Consider the following 24,001-nt stretch of genomic DNA (forward strand, 5'->3'; position numbering starts at 1 on the left):
GTTCTCTGCTTATTTCCTTTCTGTCAGACTACGTTCCTCCCACGCTTCTGGCTGTGAGCTCACTCCTTGGAAGCCTGTTTAAGCATTTCAGCATGTGATGATTTAACTGGGCACGGATTGTGACAGATCTTTGCAAATAACATCACAGGAGTTGCTGGAGGTGACTGCCTAACGCCGACCCAGGGCACGTTCAGGAGGACAAGGCTGGCAAACAGAACTCCAGCTGGCCCTGTGTGCTCACAGCCTCTCCCAGAGAGCAGCTCTGAGCATCAGGTTCTCAGGAGGTATCCATCATTGCCTGCCAAGATGGGATGTGCCTCATGAACCTGTTCTTTTTGCTATTCTCCCTTGGGGAGACAGAGGCGAGGCTGGTCTACGGCAGAGAGGGCTTGAGAGCTGAATTTTCCTGGAGAGTGGAGGCGTTTGGTTACAGCTCAGGGAGAGCAATGGAAAGTAGAACGGGAAAGAAATTCAAGAGGATGGGTGGGGAATGAGAAAGTTTCTGCAATTGAATTTCCACACATGAGGCTTTCAGCTCCTGCCAATGTACATATAGGATGGGATGAACTCAGGGGAACTCAGGAGAGGCTTATGTCTACTAAGGGACACTGCAGCAAGCAACTCAGGTTGATTTCCAGAACTACATCTGGGGTATCTTAAATGTTAATGGTTGCACTGTGCTGTCCACTCTGGCAGTGTGAGGGTTCCTAGTGACAGTGATGTCCAGCTGTGGTAGGTACAGCTCCTGACTGATCTAGCTGCAGAGAGGCATCTGCTGTGCTCAAACAACTCACCTATGCAAGTACAGCCCAATTTTTAATAAGGTGCAGCCATCAATGTTGGCCACACTGCCCAGAGGAACCACAAATGAAGCCACATTTGGTGATCTGTGGAGCTGAATATGGAGCAGTTCAGTGCAGGGATGTATCATGTTTTGCAGATCCTCCAGACCATTTTAGGAGTCCTGAAAGGTTTTGGTATGACTGGCTGTCAGCCCTGCTCAGGCACCACCCTATTGTCGAGATGTCACCCAGAAAAGACTCCAGAGCACCTGCAGGGACACTGTAAGGTTCAGGGGCAGTAACAGTCCAACACTTGACATACCCTCATAGAATAAAATTAGCAAAGGAAGTGAGAGGAAGTTAACACCCTGTGAAGTCAGGCAAATCAGGAAAATATTGTGTAATAACTGATAATGATGTAAAGAAGCCCCTGCACTCAGACCCCAAACTGCGGTAGGTTTACGGAGAGGAGGGGAGGGGTGGGATGTGGGGGTAGGGAACAGAAAGCTGTAGGGATTGACCTCTCTCCCGCCCTGCCCCCTCCTTTTTCTTTAAATCCCCACCTAGTCAGGAGTGCTCATTAAGGATGGTTCTCGTTTCCCTAATTAGGCTGCCCCCTTCTCTTCACAAGGCTCCAGACCTCTGCCATTCAGCAATAACAAGAATAACAAGAAACTCGTTATTTTACAACCTGGGCTGGAGAGAAGGAGTGAGAGGGAGAAGATGGCTTTGTGATGTGCTGCTTGGAAGAAAACAAGTTCAGAAAAAGCTGGGTCAAGGGAGGAGTTCCTCCTGTTAGTGAGACCTTGTCTGCTCTTAAATGATGTCTTGCCCCTAGTACATGCCTGCACTAGAAGCAATGCTGTAACGTATTGGGATTTGGGGTTCCGCCCCCCCACTTTTCCTGCAGGTTCATTTGTGAAAGTTATTTTTCTTTGTAGCAATCACATGTATGTGTACATGGCTTTCTGTGAGAAGTAAGCTTTAGGGACGTTGACAAGATGTAAGGCATCCCAGCTCTGAGCTTGGGAGGAGGAGAAGGTGGTGGTGGTGGCAGTGGAATACACAGTGTGTTAACGTGGTCTCTATTCATCATATGCCATTCTGCAGCGCGGGGGAGGCTGCAATGGCTCACCTCAGGGAGGACAGCAGCACCAAGCCTGGTCTCACCCTGGGTTTCTGAATTCTCTTTTCCTCTCACATGCTGATGCTCACCCAGCAGGACAGCCCAGCACCCCCCCAAGCATGCAAGGTGCCTGCCTCCTGGCCATGCTGCCCTCCCTGCCATCATGGTGGCAGACCCTACACAACTTTTCCATCACCTTTCTGCATCCTGCATGGCCCTGGGTGATGGTTCCTTCTTTTTTTGGCTCCCCTGCAAACCTCCTCTGGGTAAATGTTAACTTCACAAAGCTGCTGTGAAAACAGGAAAACAAACAAACCAACAAACAAAAAAAACCACAAACCCCCCCGAACCAACCAACCAAAAACCAAATCCTATTCCTGTTTTGTACTCATCTAGTGAAGGTAGAGGGTGAGTGAAATGAGGGTTCCCTGAGGGACTCCCCTGGATCCTTATTACAAGATCAAGTGATGCTTTTTCCACTGGCTGGCGTGCTTTCTCAAAATTGTCACGTTGTGTCGCATCCTGCCCCAGAAGCATGCATGCCAAGTCAGCATGGCCAAGCATGTGTTTAAGTGTTGTTCTGGATGAGGGGAAAAAAAAAAAATTCTCACCACCTTACAAAATCAGACCCTCCTTGAGCATTTGGAATTAATTTTGTCAAAACCATCTTATCATCTCCGTAAACTGTCACAGATCCACTCTGTTTTGTGGACCTAAACATTTCAACATTTTATCTGCATAACCAATTAAACCATCTTTGCTCAATTTATGCCTCATTTAAAGAACTTATTACATCAGATATAGTGTTTTTTAATAGTTTGGTTTTAAGTCTCTTTCTCATACTCTCTTTAAGACTTGTCTAAATCTTTCAAGATGTGCTTTCAAGCCCTCAGACCAAATTAAAACATCATTCACTGGAGCTGCAGCACTTAGCAGTTTCTCACAAATCTGGCAAATACTCTTTGAAATACCTCAGGAGCAGAACGTGTGCCAAATATATCTGCCTTAACTTACACATTGACATCTGTAAGCACAAATGTCCAACGTTATGCCTCAAAAGTAGGTGCCTGCATGTAATCCTGAATTTTTCTGAGGTGACAAATGTCCCACGACAATGTCCTGAAGGATTTATGATATCAATTATTTGGATTTTGCCTCCAAGCTTTTCTTACAATGATGGGTCATATTGTTTTCTAAATTCCTGTTCATGCCTTAACTCAGTTACATCTGCTAACGGGTTCAGACTGTCCTGATTGTAAATAGACAAACAAATATGTATCTGCTGGGACTGAGAGTCACTGTGCCAAACCTCTTCTTTTCCTCCCACAAAAACATCCAAAACCATCAAAAAACATTAAAAAAAAAATCCCCAGATTTAGAGCAAAGCAATTTGTTTCAGCTGAAACATAGTTTTCTCATGGTAGCTTTTTGTTTCCTGCCAAACCCCAAAAATCTGGGTCACCTGATACGTTTAACAAATTCACATCAGTTTTGCTGAATTATTTTGACTGAAAGAAAAGAAGCCTTGTCTGCAGGGATGAGAAACACCCAACCTCTTGCTTATACCTTGCCCATTTTTCTGCAAGCTGTCCCAGCAAATCCATCAGACTTGGGAAAGATTGTTGTTTGGCCTTTGTTCATGATCAGCTTTCTCCCACAAGGAACACTTAATGAGGATTCAGACTGGACAGCCTGAGATGGTGGAGCCTCTTCCAGCCCACAGAAACATACAGCATGTTCAGGATTTTGCCTTTTCCTGCTGATAAAAATACGGCTTTGCTTTTCCAGTTACCCTCACCCTCCTGCCAGGACACACATGGTGAGACTGAGTGCACCCTCAGCAAATTTGCAGATGACGCCAAGCTGAGTGGAGTGGTTGATAAGACTGAAGGTGGGATGCCACCCAGGGGGACCTGGACAGGCTGGAGATGTAGGCTGAGGAGAATCTTATGAGGTTCAATGAGGCAAAGTGCCCTGGGCTTGGGCAATCCTTGGTATCAGTAGAGGCTGGGGGATGAAGTGATAGAGAGCAGACCTGCAGAAAAGGACTTGGGGACACTGGTGGATGTGAAGCTGGACATGAGCCAACAATGGGCACTTGTGGCTTCCTGGTATCCTGTGATGAATCAAAAGAAGCATGGCCAGCAGGTCGAGAGAGGCAATTCTGCCCTTCTGCTCTGATGAGGCCTCACCTGGAGTATTGTGTCCAGCTCTGGGATCCTCAACACAAGAGAAACATAGACCTGCCGGAGTGGGTCCAGAGGGGGGCCACAAAGATGATCAGAGGGCTGGAGAACCTGTCCTACAAAGACAGGCTGAGAGAGTTGAGATTGTTCAGCCTGGAGAAGAGAAGACTCCAGAGAGACCTTATAACTATGTTTCAGTATCTGAAGGGGATCTACAGAAGGCTGGAGAAGGACTGCTTAGAAGGGCTTGTAGTGATGAGACAAAGGGCAATGGTTTTAAACTGAAGCAGGTTAGATTTAGGTTAGACATAAGGAAGTTCTTTACTATGAGAGTGGTGAAACACTGAAATGGCCCCACCCCTGGAGACATTCAAGACCAGACTTGATGTCGCTATGGGCAGCTTGGTCTAGTTGAAGGTGTCCCTACACACTGCAGGGGGATTGGACAAGATGAGCTTTGAGGGTCCCTTCCAACCCAATGCAATCTGTGAATCTGTGACAAGAACTTGGATGTTTTGTCTGTGCTGACCCTCCACCTGGGGCTGGGAGATGTCTTGGCCACAGCAGAAAGGAAGAGACTGCCCCAGATCACACATCTGGTTTTTCATCTCCTCTCACTTCTGTTTCAAGCAGAAACACATGGCAGGTATCTTTAGCAGCACTCTCTATCTCCATTATACCAAATGCATCTGCACTGCACTTCGAGCAGAGCCCTAAAGTTGCTTTCAAACTCAGACTGGCTGACTATACCAAGAGTAGACATAGGTGTGGGAAGGACCTGGTGTGCCCCATGCTGACCTGGAGACATTAGTGTGGTTTCCCAGAGGCTAGTGGGTTAAAAGGCATAGGAAGTTCCATGGAAACAGGAGGAAGAATTATTTCACTGTGAGGGTGACAGAACACTGGAACAGGCTGCTCAGGGGGGTTGTGGAGTCTCCCTCTCTGGAGGTATTCAAGACCCATCTGGATGTGTTCCTGTGTGATCTGGTATAGGTGATCCTGCTCTGTCGGGGGGGTTGGACTGGATGATCTTTCAAGGTCCCTTCCAACCTCTAACATTCTGTGACTCTGTGAAAAGCACAATGTATTTGCATCTATCCCAGGACTGCTCTGTTGAAGCCAGGCAGCAGAGCTAGCAAGACACATTCTCTTGTGGCCACAGTCACTCCTGTGCCAGTCACACAGTTTTCGTTTAGTCCTTAGTCATCTCGTTAATTATGTGTTGCAGTCACATCTTGAGTGGGCCAGTCAAGGCCACAGCTGCTGGAGCTCATACCTCATGAAGTTGGAGGTGGAAGCAGAGGTGGAAATAGAGGTGGAGGAGATCTTGGCTTCAGGCAACTTCAGGACTGGGCCAGGGTCACTCACACCACGATGCTCTCTTTACACCCATGAGCACAACAGGGAGCAAGGTGCTCCTAGCTGGGAAAAGGCAATTTACAGCTATTCTGAGCAGTGCTGGTTGGATCCTGCTTGTGAAAACAAGCAGAGAGGGGCGTCCCTGATCACTATTGACTAGCACTGCTGGGACAACACACATGGCTTTATTTGTTGAGATGGGGGGTGGAGGAAAAAGCCCCAAGTTTTACCCCAGCCCTGCTCCACTCCAGCCCTGCTGCTCTGGGACGTGTTGTCCTCCTTTGTCCCCTAGAAGCACACGTGTCCAGTAGCACTGTGGTTATTTTTAGGAGGGTTTGGCCAGCGTCCACAGTGGTGGTGGCTTTGGTGAGCCGAGAGAAGTAGACTTTTCTTTCTTCTCTTTTCAATGTTTGGAAACAGTGAGGCTGCCAAGACAGCCTGTCTCCTGTTCTGCACTTCCAGCCTCTAGAAAGCAAGAGTGAGCCCTGAAAAGCCTGGCAGGCTGACTAGGAGAGGCTGCCAGGCAGCAGGCAGCGCCCTGCCAAGAGCAGCAGTCCCTTGCCATCACCAGCCAGGCGAAGCTGGGGCAGAGGGGATGGAGAAGGGGAAGAGAAGGCAGAAGGAGAGGCCAGAAAATTGCTCCCTCTTAGGGAGAGCCTTTTCATTTCCTGAGCATGACTCTCTACATTGAGTATGGATGTGACTAGGGTGAAAGGCAGCACCCCATGGCTCCCACAACATGGAAGCTGGAGCAGGGGAGGCTGGGGAAAGGAGAATCAAGGGCTGTGACTCACACATTCTCTCATATGTGTGTTTGAGATTGAGTTAATCTTGCCCAAGAAAAGCAGCCTGCTGGAAATGGCTGGGCTCAGAGACCAGAGAAACTTGCAAGTGACAATGCATCTGGCCTTGGCCAGGACACTTGTGGTGCTCCCCTGGCCTCCTGACTCCCCTGCAGGCAGCCTAGCACCTGGATAATGGTGGGGGGAGAGGGGGCGGAGGGCAACTTTGTCCCTGATGGAGCACAGACCAAATCTAACACAGCAGGCAGCTCGCTCAGGCACTTGACACTGATATTGCTGGTTTTGCCCCAGCTACTTGAATCTCACCTCTGAATGGAGCAATTGTTTTTTGAAAAATGGAGCAGGAGACGTATCTTTCTATCGAAAGCACTGCAGATACCCTGTGCCACAGCAGGGAGCACTTGGGCCACCGGCAAGGCAGCAATGGCAGCTGGGACCAAGGGACAAGTTGTTCAGAATCGTTAGCATCCATTTCACTGCACAGACTCTTGTGGCAAGCCCGTGCTGCCAGGCCAGCAGCATCTCCTCTCTCGGCTGTATGCCAGGACAGCAGGTCCAGAGCAGCAGGCTGAAGCCCCTTTTTTCTCTCTGAGACCCACCATTCCTGGCTCTGAGCTGTGTCACTGCTGAAAAGGCAAAGGGCTCCAGTGTATGAAGGGGAGGGAAGAGGAAAAGAGGAGGTGCAAGCGTGCGTGTGTGTGTGCGTGTGTGTGTGTGTGTGTGTGTTGGGGGGAGATGGAGACATCGGGTAAGAACAGACCAGCTTTCAGAGTTTGGCTAACACCCTCTCCAGCCTCTTACTCAGCATACACAGGGTCCCATGATCTGAGTAGAGCCCCTCTCATGCTATTGTGTGCCTGACCTGCTTAAATAAACGGTGTTATTTTAAGCAAGGGCAGTCGAGCATTTGCAGAAGGTCCTTCTCTTTCTTGCTCCCTTTCTCCTATCCTCCTTCCCCCCCTTTCCCGCTGCTTCAGTTTCCCCTCCCACCCTACTTTCCTTTACACAGTGGGATTAATCCATCAAACCGAATGGGGGGGAGGAGGAGGGGCAATAAGCCCGCACTCCAGTGAGCACTGAAGAGGCCCCCATTCATGGGTCAACAAAACCAGGGAGGACTCTTGGACTTAATCAGCCAAGGAGCGCTCCAGCCCTGGAGACAATTAACATCAAAGCAATGCAGGAGAAAGAGACGGGACAGCCAGGAAGCCTGGAAACCCATGTACAAATCCCGATTAAAAAGGGAGGGAGGTTAGGAAGGAAGTGGCGAGAGAGAGGATGCTCGGCATCGTGTGAGAGGAACTGATCCGCAGCTGCCTTTGGGAGCGAGGTGCAAGGAGGAGAAAGGACTTACTCGAGGCCAATGTGCAGGGCATCGGCATGGCCTTGCTGAGAGCACAGTCCCAGGCTCCCCATTTCTGTCCAAATTCTCTTGCTGAAGCTGCCCTAGGGTCAGATCCTGCACCATCAGCAGCTGGGGCATGTACGCCTTACACCAGCTGAAGTTTCATGAACATCAGTGGGTCTAGAATTGCGCAGCGGCATGTGGCTGGGTGTTGCTAGCCACATCTTGAAGGTTGTTTCCAGCATCTTGTCATAGTATTGTCACGATCCACACGATTGAAAGAACTTAATACTTTCTTATTACCTTTGGACATTTTATCAAAGATAGAGTGCCCCTGAAGACATTTTGCCTTTGTAATGTGATCCCTTGGCTAGTAATGTAAACTGGCAACAATTTTAGGGAGCAGCAGAGACTGTGAGGCAAGAACCTGGGGCTCAGGCTAGATTGCCCCTGGAGAGAGACAGCCAAGCCTGTAAACTGTCCTTGCACTGGGTCTTTCAGTTTCCTTTGGAAATCAAAACAGCAGATGAAGTTGTAGGTGAAGAGGGAGAATCTCCTGCCTGTGTCTGTGGGCCCCCCACAGGAGTGCACTGAACAAAAACAAGCGGGTGGCACACTCTTGAGGGGAAGGGAAATGGCGAAGGAGGCTGCAAGGCAATTTTCCAAAACTTTTGCTGCATGCTCTCCCCCCTTCGTGGGCCTCACTCTGCAGAGGTCTTTCCACACCTCAGGAGCACCACAAGGAAATGTTAGACTGCTAGTGAGCTGTTGCAGTTGCAATTTTCCATCTTCTTGAGTCACCATGGGGGTTTGGAATGCAAAATCAGATTTGTGCCACAGCTTGCTAGTGTATTCCCTCTTCTCGGCCCCAGACTTTAGATGGCTCCTTCCCAGAGCTCTGCAACAGGTAATGCTTTCTTGCTTCTTTCCAAGCTTAATGTAGTCTAAGCTCTGGTCTGGCTAACCAAAGCATGTTGCTCTTCTCTAAACACCTTCAGAACTTGTCTAGGAAGGTACCAACATGACTTGAAAGCTGGTGTTCACCAGCCTGCAGCTACAGCTATTGCTGTGTTGAGATCTTACAACCATGTCAAAGCACCAGCTCTGATGAGGTTTGCATTACCTCCTCTGCCATTGCATTAGCAGTGATGAAAGGTCATGGAGGTGCTGGAGCCCTCCTGGGGGAGAGTGGGGTCTGTGGGCACTGCCCAGTTAAACCCTGGTACCTTAGGTGCTCAGTGAGCAGAAGACATGGTACTTATAGAGACACCTTCTGTTTTCCTCAGTGACTCCTCCATCAGTGGTTTTTTTCCTGTCTCTCTGAACCAGCAAAATCTCCAGGACTGGGACTAGGTGTAAATAAGGATACAGTGACAGGGCTAAACACATCTCTCAAAAAGCTGAACTCTGAATGATGGGCTTGGGCCAAGGTCACAGCCCTCAGATAGGTCAAGCACAGGAAAAAGCAGTGCAGCAGAACTTGCAGAAGTAAAGGCTCCTCCTAGAAGGGTTGGGGCTACAGAGGTAGCAGGACATTGGCAGGTCCCTCTGTCTCATGAACACATAGGTGGCAGCGTGAGCAGGTCCATGCAGCCAGCTATTGCCAACAGGAGAAAGGACAACTTGAAAGCACTCCCTGTTTCATGCCACTGAAATTTCCAATCCTGAGAGTTGCTCTGGCAGGGTTTAGCTGCTCTGGCAGAGTTTGGTAGCCATGCAGAAGCTCTGCATGGGTGGGTTCATGCCTGGGCAGTTGTCACCACCATGGGCACACCAGTGGCAAGCAGACAGGAGAGGAGGACACAAGGGAGCACCAGCCCAAGGGAGCAACTGTCAGTGTATCAATTACATTTTAATTGGGGCTGTCTGGTTGCAAGGAAGAACAGGAAGGGGAGCAGAAGGCCAGCCCTGGTTTTTGTTTCATGTGCTGCACTTTTGGGCTCCTCTTTTCTTTCTTCCTCCCACCCCCTTTTTCTCAGATAGAGCCACCCACATGCTCACATCACACTTGCCCTCGGTTTTTCATTTTGTCCTGTCATGGCTCTTCTCCAAGAGCTTGAAGAGTTTCTTGAAAGGGAAAGGGGGAGCTGAGGTTGCACAGAGGTAAAATACTGTGCAATGCATTCCTTCACTTTCCTCCTCCTCCTCTGTGCTGTTTCCTGAGCATCTCTCCCTTTTCCTCAGCAGGTACCTGTAGAAAGTGACCCTGTCAACAAAACCCCAGCAGGATTGGCCTCTGGTCTTGCTCAGGCAGCTGGTTCCCATTAAATGTTCTCAATCACGGAGAATTCTTTCTCTCTCATCTGAAATATTTTATTATTGCTTTTCCTTTCTTTCAATTTCCTAAGGAGAAGAGAGGGAGTTTGTGCATGTGTGTGCAGTGAACTAAAGAAAGGGAATTTAGAGCTTGATCTTATCATGCCCTTGTGGAAAGCAGTACATTAGCCAGCTGCTGTTACATTTATTCCCTCTTACTCACCCACTGAATTATTGCTAACTTTCTCATTCCCCCACTGCCTCAGGTAGAGCCCCTGAGGACAAGAAAGGATGATGTTTCTCTGAACACAAGCCCCTCCATCTGCTTAGCTGCAATTAAGTGAGGCCAAGGTTTAAATTACGCAGGAGACAGAGAGGACTTTTAGGAGCAACTGAGAGTTGTGGCACTGTGGTTTTGCCCAAGCGCCACTGGTTTTGGAGGACTAGAGAAATTACTTAGCTGAACAGTTTGTCGGTATCCTCTCTCTTGGACTGACCACATGGAAGACCACTGTCCGGTGACCCATAAAAGACCAGTGTCTGTGCTCTGCCAAAATGCATTGAGGATAAGTCAGCCCATTCACATGGAGACTGGTCCCAGCATACAGCCCTCCAGTGAAATACACATGGGGAAGCTGAGTATGGAGGTTTTGCCAAGGGTTAGACACTGAGAGTAGTGACAGCTTGGGGATACAGCTTTGGAGAAGCCCAGCAGGGCTGAGAGGTGAGGCATCCCACATGCAAGGGAAGACGTATGCCTTGGTCTTATCCTGGGGCACCCCAGTCTTGTCACATATGCCTTAAGTGGGGATCACAGAATCATAGAATGGTTTGGGTTGGAGGGACCTCCAAAGGTCATCTAGTCCAACCCCCCTGCAGTGACCAGGGACATCCTCCATTACATCAGGTTGCCCAGAGCCTTGTCGAGCCTGAGCTTGAATATCTCCAAGGATGGGGCCTCAACTACCTGGGCAACCTGTTCCAGTATTACACTACCCTCATGGTAAAAAAATTCCTCCTAAATCTTCTCTTCTCTAATTTAAAACCATGGCCTTTGTAAACAGTCCCTTTCCAGCCTTTTTGTAGGCCCCTTTCAGGTATGGGAAGGCTGCTATTAGGTCTCTCCAGAGCCTTTCCTTCTCCAGGCTGAACAACCCCAGCTCCCTCAGCCTGTCCTTATAGAAGAGGTGTTCCAGCCCCTTGATCATTTTTGTGGCACTCCTTTGGACCTGCTCCATCAGGTCAATGTCCTTCTTGTGTTGAGGGTACCAGAGCTGGACACACTACTCCAGTACTCCACTTTTGCCCAGCAAGCTCTCTCCTTCATGTTTATCACAGAGGAGTAATTTCAGTCTTGAGGCAATTGCTTGCTGACTGCTTCCTCCTTGCTGCATTTCTTCCAGCTCCCAGGGCTGTGAAGCTCCCTCATCCTGGGAATTTCCCTCAGCTCAGGACAGGGGCTCCTTACTTCATAGCTGAGCCCTTGGGCTGAGGTGGACCAGGTGAGATAGTCACAGCTTGCCATAGGCTGGCAGCAGTTTCCATTGGGATATGCTGAAATAAGCAGTGGCCACTAACAAGGAGGCACAGGGGTCTGGGTAGTTAGTAGCCAGGGTGAGAAATCTTCTTAAGAATAGAAGGGTATATATGGCTCTACAAAACCACTGTTTTACTGAGACTGACTCCTTGCCTTAGTGGCTTGAGTGATCTTAAGGCTTTTTGCAGAGCTGCCATGGCCCAAAATGACAGAGTGGTTATGTACGTTTTTCCTGGTAATTGTTCAACCTCTGTTGCCTTCAAAAAGACAAAGATGACATGAAACCTCCTGCTCTCTAATGAGCAAATGCCTGCACTTGGTTTTCACCTCTGGAATTTCAGCTCTTTGCCTCTGCTCTTTGTTTCTGCCCTGCTGCCTGGCTGTGGCCTGGTGCAATGCCTAAAATATTCCTCCTGGGACAAGAGACACGTTTCTCCTCACAGCTCATGAGCAGGAACCCTCCTATCATCTTCAGCCATCTGAGAAAGTATCCTCCTCGTCTCCTTGCTTGCAACTGGCTTGCAAACAGTTTGGCCGTGGGGCTGGATGGCAAATGATCCTGCAGCTCTCCTGCCTTAACACAGACTCATGAGAAAGAAATCAATCCAGAGTGCTTCACAGTAGGGATGTAGTGCTGGAAGGGGTCTCCTATTTTACCATGTCTCATTCCTTGCTATTGTCAGCAATCACATCGTGCAATCTTTCACACAAATGTGAAGCTCCAAACAATCCTAACAAGTTTTAAGATTCTCCCACCACCCCAATTAGTAGGCTTTTCCAGAACTTGACAGCTCTGAGGCTTAAACTATTCTTCTTATTTCCAGTCTCAATTTATTCCTGGCTGGAGCATGCCCACTTGTTCTCGCGCCAACATTGTTCCAAGGCTTAAATAGCTCTGCTCCCTCCCTGGTGCTTATCCCTCTGATGTGTTTACCAAGAACAATCATACCCATTCTCAGCCTGCATTTCACTGGGCAAAATAAATCAACAGTCTCCTGCCCCATGATAGGCACTCTCTTCCCCTGACCGTCCTGCTAACCTTTGTCTGCATCCCCTCTATTCTCAACTCTTCTCTTTCCAGAGCAGATGGAGAGAATTGGCAGCCATTCTCCACCACCTGCACTCCAAGTAGGGTCCCAGGCAGCACTCAGGGTTTTGTTGGTGCCTCAGTGGCCAAGAAAGGTCCAAGCATGGGGATTTTTATAGGCACAAATTGCTTTTCCCAGTGGATTCTGGTTTTGACCCTCGAGTGTTGTGTGGTGCCTTGTCTTGGGGCAGTTTCTCAATGCCACTAAGGAGCCAGAATCATCCCTCTGCTCTGATGCTGTTGTTCCTCAGTTGCTGGTAAAGCATGCAAGACTTCCTTCCCAAACTGTAGGTATGAAGTTACTCTTGAGGTTTTGACTCACTTGGTGGCACTAGCTGTTAAAATTGTCTTTTAGATTTCCCAGCATAGCAAGGCACCCTGAGCTGTATCACTGGATAACTTTAGCAGAAGGTTTTGTTTGCTTGGTGGTTTTCAAGATCAAGAGATACACATAGGTTTTTCCTCTGAAGATTTGCTGGACAGTCTGAACTCCTGTTGAGAGGCTCTAATAAAATTATATAAGTGTGGGTATGCGTTTTATATAATTGCTGTGTATCTGACCCTCATTTACACCATTTCAGTTTTCTCTTATGAAAGGTGTGCAGAGGGCAGATGACAGATTTTAGGTTAGGATACCCCACAGAAGAAAGAGACAAATATGGCTGCTTTATTGTTAAGCCAAACCTGGGCTTCAAGGAAAACAAGAAGACAGTTTTGCTTACAAAATGCACAGGAACTCAGTCATGCTCCTAATTATTATTTTTTTTTAACTCAGTGACTCAACCCTTCTACACAGGGTGCTCAATTAGTATCATGCCCTTTAGATTTGGGAAAGGCAAGCAGCCATGGGAGCACAGTGCAATATTACTTTAGGAACTTTAGAACTGACTAGACAAAAGGGAGAGACTCACAAGCTCCAGTCCTTGATTGTAGAGTCTTTCTCTGGCTATCTCTCACCACCTTTTGAAGTCTTGCATTATTCTGCTCACTGTTGCAGGAGTGACATAAAGAAATCCTATTTCCCCCCCTTTGCAACGGACCTTTCTGGATAGATGTGAAGCTCATGAAAGGTCTAAAAAACAAGTCTTATGAGGAACAGCTGAGGGAGCTGGGATTGTTTAGTCTGGAGAAGAGAAGGCTTAGGGAAGACCTCATTGCTCTCTACAACTCCACGAAAGGAGGTTGTAGTGATGTGGGGGGTGGTCTTCCTAGTTTCAGGTGATAGAACAAGAGGAGATGGCCTGAAATTGTGCCAGGGAAGGCTTAGATTGGATATTAGGAAAAAAGTCTTTACTGAAAGAGTGGTCAGGCATTGGAACAGGTTGCCCAGGGAGGTGGTAGAGTCACTGTCCCTGAAGGTGTTCAAGAAATGTGTGGATATGACACTTACGGAAATGGTTAATGGCCATGGTGGTCTTAGGTTGTTCGTTGGATTTGATGATCTTAGAGGTATTTTCCAACTGAAACAATTCCATGCTTCTATAATTCTGTATCCCCAGGTCATAGAATCATAGAATGGAGAAGTTGGAAGGGACCTCCAAAGATCATCGAGTCCAACAGTACTGCCAAAGCAGGATCACCTAATGCAGGTCGCCCAGGAATGTGTCCAGCCAGGTCTTGAAAATCCCTAGAGAAGGAGACTCCACGATTTTTCTGGCCAGCCTGCTCCAGTGCACTGGCACCCTTACAGTAAAGAAGTTTTGTCTCATGTTGAGGTCTGTGAACTTATGCATATGTATCATGGATGATGCATCATGCAGATGCAACTATGCTGTTGGAGGTTTGCAAATAATGAGGTATGATATAGTGAGGAGAGAAGTGCTGAAAAGTATGCTTATAAGTACTTAAAGGGAGGGTGTCAGGAGGATGGGAGCCATCCTTTTTCAGTTGTACCCGGTGACAGAACAAGGGGTAACAGGCACAAACTTGAACGTAAGAAGTTCCATCTAAACATGGGAAGAAACTTCTTAAATTAATTTAAAGGTGACGAAGCACTGGAACAGGATGCCCAGAGAGGTTGTGGAGTCTCCATCTCTGGAAACTTTCAAAACCTGCCTGAATGTGTTCCTGTGTGACCTTCTTTAGGTGAATCTGCCTTGGCAGGGTTGCTGGACTCGATGATCTCCAGAGGTCCCTTTTAATCCCTACCATTCTGCAATTTCTGCACCCGTTCTGTCACCTGAAAAGGTATGAGTTATGAAGGTTTCCTCACTGGAGCTGGATCACTTTCGTTCTGTTTATTCTGGTTTGTACATCTGTAACACCACTTCTTGTATCTTGGTCAAAATGCTCTATTCTGACTTTGCTGAGTCCCAAGATCTCAACAAACACCAAGTTGTGTAGAAGCAGCGCAGCACAGAGATCACTCTGTGAGTCTCTGACAGAGCACCTGTGGCCCAGACTGATCTGTCCTTCCCAGTGCCAGGTGTGTGCTGGTGTTATGCCATACTATGCTTTTTGTCTGCACAGGGAAGCTGATGTATAACAGGAAACAATACTCAAAACCCTAAATGGCTTCTTTTCTTCCCCGAAAGTCTTTTATTTCTGAAATCAAAGCACAGTAAATCAAGGGGTTCTGCCTCCAGTGAACTTGAAGTGCTCTTTATTAAGAAACCCCCCAAAAAACCCTAACCCCCGAAACAACAAAATCCCCAAGTCCCTGAAAGGAAGAGGAAGAGGAAAAGATGGGACCTCAGAGAGGATTCATTGATCATTGCAATGAACCTGGTACAGCTGTTCCCGCATTCAGCCCACCGAGCAAAGCACAGCACCGTAATGGGACTGATGGGCCGTGTGTCCTGCAGACAGGACGCAGCTGACTTGGAGGAGATGTGTTCTCTCTGGTACATACAACACATGCTCTGCCCCTGCCCTGGCCTCCCTAGGTCCTTCTTGCCAAAAAATAAACAATCCAGATCAAACCTGTCACGGTCTGGAAGTCTTCAGCTAACCCTTTATTTTAACATGGTGTGCATGGTCTGGTTTCCTAGCACTTAATGCTTTGGCATAGAACTGAAAAACTGTTAATTCTCCAGTTCTTGAACTGTGGCTTCCCACTGGGCTGTCCAGGGAGTGCCCTGGCCCCGTACAGCAAGAAACTGGAAGGAGAGAAAAGAAAGGGCTAGGCATTTCACAAATGTCTTTTGAGGGGATTCCTTACTGAGTTGCCTGATGAAGCCCCAGCACAGCAGCACCCAAACTCTGGAAGACCACTGCAGAGAGCTCCCATGCCCTGAAGCAAACAGCCAAGGGCTGGGGTCCACAGGACAGAGCCAGTCAGGAGGGGCAGGTGTACTGGGTATACCCAGCCCTATGTGGGTCTGGAGGCACATCAGGCTGTGCACCCAGAACCTGGGTCAAGGGCTACCTGCTGCTGCTATGCCTGCATACTGATCACAGGTGCAAGGGTGTGGTCAATCCCAAAATCCTCAACCCCAAAGCATCCTCATTTGCATCCAAGAATTTTGCAGCTCCTTCTCTAGTTCTCCAAGCAAACAGAAGACCAAAGATCATGGAATCAAAAAATGGCTTACATTGCAAGGCACCTTAGAGATCATCTACTTCAACCTCTCCACCATGGGCAGGAACACCTCTCATCTAGACTTGTCTGATCAAGGCTTCATCCACCCTGGCTTTGAACATCCTCAGGGAGGGGGCAACCTATTCCAGAATCTTACCACCCTCATACTGAAGAACCTTTCCCTAAGTCTAAATCTACTCTCCCTCAGCTTAAAACCATTTCCCCTTGTCTTATTGCTAGACACCCTTATGAAAAGTCTCTCTCCAGCTTTCCTGCAGGATCCCTTCCAGCCCTTGGATCATCTTTGTGGCCCTGCTCTGGGCTCACTCCAACATCTCTTTGTCCTTATGATGGGAACACCAGAACTGGACGCAGTATTTGAGGTGGGGTCTCACAAGAGCAGAATAAAGAGGCAGATCACCTATCTTGACCTGCTGGCTATATTCCTTTTGATGCAGCCCAGGAACGATTTGCCTTCTGGGCTGCATGAGTGCACTGCTGGCTCATGTTGAGCTTCTCATCAATCAACACTCTCAAGTCTCTTTCTTCAGAGCTACTCTCAACCCACTCTGCACCCAGCCTGTATTTGCAACTCGCACTGGCCTGACCCAGCTGCAGAAGCTTGCACTTGGACTCGTTGAACTTCATAGAGTTGGCACTGGCCCACTTCCCAAGCCTGTCAAGACCCTTCTGGATGGCATCTCTTCCCTCAAGACAGCTTGGTGTTGTCAGCTGAGGGTGACAGAACTTGCTGAGGCTGATAGAAGAAAATGGCTCACCCTGCAGCCATGCCTTCCATCTGGGAACAAGGGAAGTAGGAAGTAGGTGGCAGATGAAGTTTAAAGCCAGTTTTGTCTGTGGTTTACCCCAGAAAATGAGTCGTCTTATTGCACTGCAGACACCTGAAATGCTGCTATTGTCAGAAATGGCCTCAGGACATTCACCAGGGTTTCTCTCTGGGTCCTCTGATGGGTACCCACAGCAACAAGATCGGAAAGAAGCTAAATCTAGGTCTTACCTGTGCTAAAACAAGCTGCACAGCAATTATGCTTTTGTGCATCCAAGTACCCATCTGCCAGTAACCCATGGCCCCAGTGAGTGCAGACGCAGTTATCCCCTTTGCCTTTGGCTCCTGAGAGGCACAGAAGCAGGCAAGTGTCATGTGACTCAGGCATGCCAACACTGGAGTCACCATCCCTGAAGGTGTTCAAAAAATGAGTAGATATGGCACTTTGGCACATGGTCTAGTGGTCTCAGAGGTGTTGGTAGAAGGTTGGACTTGATGATGTTAGAGGTATTTTCCAACATTAATGATTTTATTATTTCTCTCTCTCTTTTTTTTTTTTTTTATTCTTTGGTTTGTCCTCATTTCAGGTAGCAGGAATCACTCTCACTGGTATTGTCTTGTCATTTGTGTAAGGGGAGGAAAAGACACATAGCAAATTCCAACAGGCTTTGGAGCAGCCAACCCCTGGGTGGTGCATTGTGTTTAAAATGGTCTCCAAAAAAAAAAAAAACAGGACCGCAAAAGGGGAAAAATTAATAAGAGTAATTAACTGGTTTCCATCTCCAAGAGCTTTGGAGACATGAGCTAATCAGTCTGCAAGCATACACAATGTCTGTAATTAGTTTGCTCTTCTACTTCCCTACCTCTTCCACCAGCAGACTGCCTACCAAGATCCCTATCAGACAGAACAGGTCTCTTTCTGTCCTTTCTGCAGAGGCCTGACAGTCTTGCCTTTACTCAAAGCACATTGTCTCTCTGTCAGTCTGTCTGTCTGTCTGTCTGTCTGTCTACTTCTCTCCCCTGCTGGCCATGATCAGATTTCAGTAAATGAATCACAGTCTAGTGGAAACTCCCTCCAATCTCTGCCAAGAACTGTAAAGCTGATGAAAATGGAACTTGCAGCCAAAGGGAGTTTAGCACAGTGCCTTACTGGTTCCAACCAACTAGGTTCCCGTTGCAATTGGTTCTTTCTGATTTTCCTGTTTCTGCTTTCAACCTGGCACTTCTCCTGCAGCATCTTTCCCAGGATTATCATGTTGATTACTACATGCCACACCACACCTCCAGGGCTCTCCTGGCAGCTGAAGGTTGTTTGATCACTTCCTTCCACCATGGTTCCCTGTCCGCTTTTCTTTTTTGCAGTGAAGAGGACTTGTTGAGACCAAGTGCCCATCTATCCAGATCACTGGTGGTGAGTTTAAACACCTTCTCTTGTTTTCAGTTATCTAGTGCAGTTCTACCCTTGAACATCACATGCCTCTCTGATGACTTCACAGCTCTGCTGGTTCTTCACGGTAGACCTGCATTGTACCCTCAAACTGACAAGCACAAGTCCTCTCCCAGATAGGGCCTCAATTCTTTGTGTAACCCCAGGCAATGTTACTTTGCTTCCCTGCCACTTGTGTTCTCCACCAGTGAAACAAGTGTAATAAACTCCCTTTTGTAAATGCTTTGGGGAACACACCAGATTTAAGGCTGGAGAGGTATCTCTTGACATAGAGGAACCATTGTGTGGTCTCTTGGGGCTTTCCAGCACACAAAAAGGAGTTTACTTCATGCCACCCCCAAGCTAACCTTCAAGGACTTAGTAGCAATCTTTTCCTCAGCTCCAAGCTAAGATACTGAAGCTGGGTGATGTAGCACTGGAGGTCTTCAGACTCTCAGTCCAGACTAAGCTGGGGTGGCAGATCATTTTGAAAAGTTACTACAAGAAACACCCTAATGCTATCAGCCAGAGCATTTCCTTTTTGTGATCACCAGGAACTTACTGTGGAGTATCACCATGGCTCAGCAGAAGAGGCCCAACAGGATTCCTGGCTGCTTACGCACTTTGCTCACATCTTTTTTCTGTCGGTGTTGCCCACACACCCAGGAGCAGACCTGCACCTTCGGCAGTTCCTGGGAAGCCATTGAAGAGCAGCCCTTAGATATTTCCACGTTTATAGGAAGCTCTTCATCCCTGAGGCTCTGCAGTGAGGTTCAAGGGCTTCTGGGCAGGGCAGCACATATGGTGTTCTTGGGAGTCCTGGAGTGTGGGGATGAGGGGAGGCTGCAGCCCTGCCTGGCTGCTAGCACAGCCTCCCCAGGCAGCACTAACGCTGTTGCAGGCTGCACAGGAGATGGATCAATGCACTCTACCCCATCTTCTTATACTCCTGCCTTCACTTCTCTCCCCCTTGTTTTTCCCCTTCTGCCTCTTGCTTTTCCCTTGGCAGTGCCTCTTATTCTCTCTTTCCTCTCTTTTTATTCTACCTTGCTTTCACTTCCCCATCCCCCTTCCCTCTTATTTTTTCTCTTCTCCACCTCCAATCACCCCAGCTGGCTTCTTTTCTCCTAGAAACCACCAGGGAAGTGTGACAGATGCCCTGAATCAACAGAGAGCAGCAGCTTAGGCTCAAGCCCTGGCTTCCAGCTCCTGTCTCCCAGCTCCATGCCAGGAAATCTCAAGCCCTGGCCAGTCCAGGAGCTGGTAAAGCCGACGTAAGCTGTAGCTCTATCTTACTGTCCCAACGTGAGCAGAAGCTTCCTCTCAGGAGCAGGGAGCAGACCGTGGCCCAGGGAGGAGGCAACACTCTGCCCCTGTTGCTGCCATCCTGCACATGACCCCCTCGGCTTGGGGGACAACCACAAGCCCTTATCAGGATTTGGCCCCTTGCTGTGAGGAGGAGGGATCATTTTCCTTTCTGGGTCTCTCTGGTCTCCCTCTAACTCTCAGCTCCCTCCTTCCTACTCATTCATTTCCTTTGACACTGGTCCCAGGCCCACTGCCAAGTCTCAGACCCATTAGTGAGGTGCCTTGCTGACTGAAGCACAAATCAGGACAGATCCGGGTGCAATTAGCAGCTTCTAGCACCTCATCTGGAAGGCATTAGCTTGGCTTTTGGGGGAGGGGGTTATGGGTTGGGAGAAGAAGAGAGAAATAAGAGGGAATGGATATAGATGCCAAACAGAATAAATAAGCTATTTCTATCACTCTTAGGAACACCATCTAGCATGTGACAGCAACACACAAACAGATGTGCAATAGCCATCTGTGGGAAACAGTTACTGTACCAGACTGGTGTCATCCATAGACCTTCCCTGCTGGGAGGGTGTGGTTATCATGTCCAACAAGGTATTGAGATGGCATGAAGGTGTGCAGTTAGTCACTGCTTGTGAATGATACAGAATAATAAAATCATAAAATGACTTGAGTTGGAAGGGACTTCAAAGATCACCTAGTTCCAAACTCCTGCTAGACCAGGTTGCTCAAAGCCTCATCCAGCCTGGTCTGAAACACTTCCAGAGATGAGAAGTCCACAACTTCTCTGGGTAACCTGTTACAGTGTCTCACCACCCTCTAGAACTTTGTCCTAATGTCTAATCTAAATCTACCCTGCTATAGTTTAAAACCATTGTTCCTTGTCCTATCACCACAGACCCTTATAAATAGTCTCTCTCCAGCGTTCCTGTAGGTCCGCTTTCAGGTACTGGAAGGCCACTATAGGTCTCCCCTGAGCCTTTTCTTCTCCAGGCTCAACAGCCCCAACTCCCTCAGCCTGTCCTTGCAGGAAAGGAGTTCCAGCCCTCTGATCATGTTTGTGTCCCTCCTCTGGACCCTCTCCAACAGATCCATTTCTTTCTTGTGTTGTGGGCTCCAAAGATGGCACCCCTATCCCTCCTGGTTTTCCCTCACAATCCAGAGCTTGTGGTTATGGTGTCTGTAAGTGCACTGTGGTCTACCTTGCCCTCCTCTTCCTTTGGTGTTCCTATCTGGCTCCCAGTCCACTAAAATCCCTGCTAATACAATGATGTGGTTTTACATTTGTCTTACACTTGAAGAGCCAAGATAGACTAGCACACATCAGTTATGATGGCTCATATGTATATTATAGACACAAGCCCCAGATAATATCATTCCTCATCAAGCCAGGTCTGTACAAAATATATTGGCCTAGGTTTTGTTCACCCAGCTTTTTAGATAGCTTTGAGAAAAAACTTGGTATTACTCTTAGCAGAGACACATGCTATCACCTTCTCCCCTGCCAGTTTGCTGTGGGCTACAGCCAGGGTGCATGCATACAAGGAGGCTGTGACTCTTGGGCAGCCTCAGTCTCAAGCTAACTGGACAGACTGAACATAGCCATAATGTGGCCTATGTGGGCACAACGGTGCTGTCACAGAACATATCTCTGAGGGATCACAGTGTTGCTGACCGTTAGGAAAGCTGACTGTCAGAGTAAGTGTCCCAGAACAAGGGCTGCCAACTCATACACTTGCCTGTCATCTCTGCAGAAAAAAATGGCTGTGTGTTTTCATTTGCCCTCCATTCCCCACCTTATGAAAGGGGTCAGAGCCAGCCTGTTGGTTCCCTCTGTTTTTGCTTTCTGTCTGATCTCAGCTTTGGGGAGAAGGCAGGCTGGAAGTGAGTAAGCCATAGCTATCCTGGGCCCCTCCATGGTGATGAAGCAGTTTGCTGGGAACTGGGACCCTGAGGGCTATTGGGAGCTGGTGGCAGCAGGTGGTTGGCATGCCATGGCACGTGTTGAGTTAGGAGCCTTCAGGGGAAAAAACAAACACTGATGACAGTCTCCTCTTGCAGCAGAGCCCACTAGCTTGCAAAGCAAGGGAGGGGGGCAAGCTTTTATGTATTCATTTGGGTATGATCCCAGTACCCAGACATGAGGTACCCTTCACCATAGCACACACAGCCCATTCCACCTCCCAGGGCCACCTGCCGATGGCCAGGGGCTGGGAAAGCCAAGACTTCCTCTGAGCCAGTGATCTCATGTTATTCCTGCACAGGCAGCAGCTGGAACTAGCTGGAAACATCTCCAAGAGTAATTTTTCCTTCACCAGCTGTTGCCAGATTATGGTCTGTGAGGCCCTGCTGGTTAATGAGCTCATGGAAAGTGACCTGCACCTGGGCTCAGGGGCCAGTCACCTTCTGAAGATTTCCAGCCCTGGAACTGTGGTGACATAGGTGTGAAGTTTCCTGGGAGAAACATTGAGGGCTGATAATATTTGTTGGTTTAAAAGGTCTGGGACATGTTGTTATATTCTGTGTTCTCTGTTGTTTTCGCTCAGGTAGGTACATGTATGACGGGCTAAAGGTGGTGCTGGTTTATCCTGGGATAATGAAATGCAATGAATATGTACAAATATACACTATTCACTGCACTTAGCAAGACAGTGAAGTGGCTGGAGGGACTGTCTGACCGTTCTGTCTGGTTTTGGTAAAAGGAGGCAGAAATGCAAGGCAGGAGAGAAAGCCTGCACCTCTTCTTGCCCTGTTCTTGCCTCTTGCTAGCAAGCCGTGTCACAGGAGACACAGTAAATTCTCCAAAGCCAGGGCTGCCAAAGCACTTTCTGTGATGGCAGAAATGGTGACATTTATCCTTTCAGCACTCTTGTTCATCCGCTAAATGTGACAAGGAGGTGGCCCTGCAGTACTTCAGTGTTTCCAAAGAGTCAGACATGCAACGCCTAGAGAAAAGTAGTGTAAAACAGCCTCCTCTGGGTGAGAAACATCAAGCAGATAGGAGAGGGACAGAAAGGGGGGAGTGGATGTGTAACGAAGGGTGCAAGTGCCATGGTGGCAGGAAGCACACCCCATGCCAGGTGCTGCTATGCAGGAACAGGAGACAAGGGAGGCCACATGCCCGAGGAGCTGCTGGAGCCAAGGTCTGCCCTCTCTCTGGTTGTGAGTGGCTGTGCATTACCTACATGCTTGGAGGCAGAGGAGGACACCCGCACATGCTCTGCCGGTAGCTGCCTGCACACACTCCCATGTTTTCCTGGCTGGGATGGAGAGAGAAGGCCTGGTTTTGGTTAAGCCCTTGGTCACAGAAAGATGCCTTTCCTATTACTCTTTTGTTTTTCCTTCTAAGCAATGTTCCCATTTAACTCTTCCAACTCTCCCTGCCCCCATAGTGCAGCCTGCCCTGCCTGAGGGCTGGCCCAGGTCAGAGGCAATTTAGAAACAAGGATTAGTTGTGGGACTCTGAAGCTAGAAACCCCTCAGCCTGGCAGGGGCTTTAGGAACCTCAGCACATGGGAAGTGTGACACCATTGAGAAGACCTAGGAGGTCAGGATGAAGATACTCTAGTAGTGCTGAGCATGGTAGAAATACCTAAAGAGTCAGTCATGGCATTATCATGACTGAACTTGGCTCCAAACTTCAAATCTGCAGAAGGGTAGTGGGGGAGGCGGAAAAGAAAACATGCAAAGGCCTTTTCAAAACCCAAGACCACAAGAAAAAAAAAGCTTGCTATAAACAAATCAAATGGAAATATTTTTTTTAGTTCTATAAACATTTTCCCTTGAAGCGTTCAACCCAAATATTGCATCACTGTGCTAAGACATAAACAAATCTTGCAGTGAAAGAGATGCACACCAACAATAGACTTGCCTGTTTGCCTTGTCTGGGCTGTGAGAAGTGCAAAAAATAAACAAACAGGGCAAAGTGACAAGCAGAAGAAAGATGTCTGAGGAGTACTTGTTTGAATATTCAAGGGAGGGAAGAAACACACACCCCACCCCCAAATCCCACTGAGCTTCAATAAGGAAATTCAGCTCCTTCAGGGTCCTTAGAAAATCACAGCTCTGTCAGGTCAGAGGACACCACCCAGACTAGCCTTTCAGAAAGCAAGGTAGCTTCTGGTTTTCCCCAAATACATCATTTAAAAAAACATCTTTGACACAAATATCTCTTGGGTAGAGATGTATTTATTTTTGCAATGATTGTAATGGTGGTAGCAAGAACTAAACTGGCCAAGCTGTGTTGTGTTTTATATTGATGTTGTGCTTCCCCTGCTGGGAGCCCAGCCACTTGTCCGCAGGAAGGTTGTCCTCTAAGGAGCAATTAGGAGGCTTTTGGCAGGAGGCAGGGGTCTAGGGCTTGGCTTTTGGTTGGTAAAAATCTAGGAGGAAGAAGTGGGTTACAGATTAGAAAATGTGAAGTACCCCACAAGAAACACACCCCCAAGGAACAGCAGGATAAGGTGATGCTTA

The sequence above is a fragment of the Indicator indicator genome, chromosome 1, assembly GCF_027791375.1.
Source record: "Indicator indicator isolate 239-I01 chromosome 1, UM_Iind_1.1, whole genome shotgun sequence".
In the NCBI taxonomy this organism is placed as follows: Eukaryota; Metazoa; Chordata; class Aves; order Piciformes; family Indicatoridae; genus Indicator; species Indicator indicator.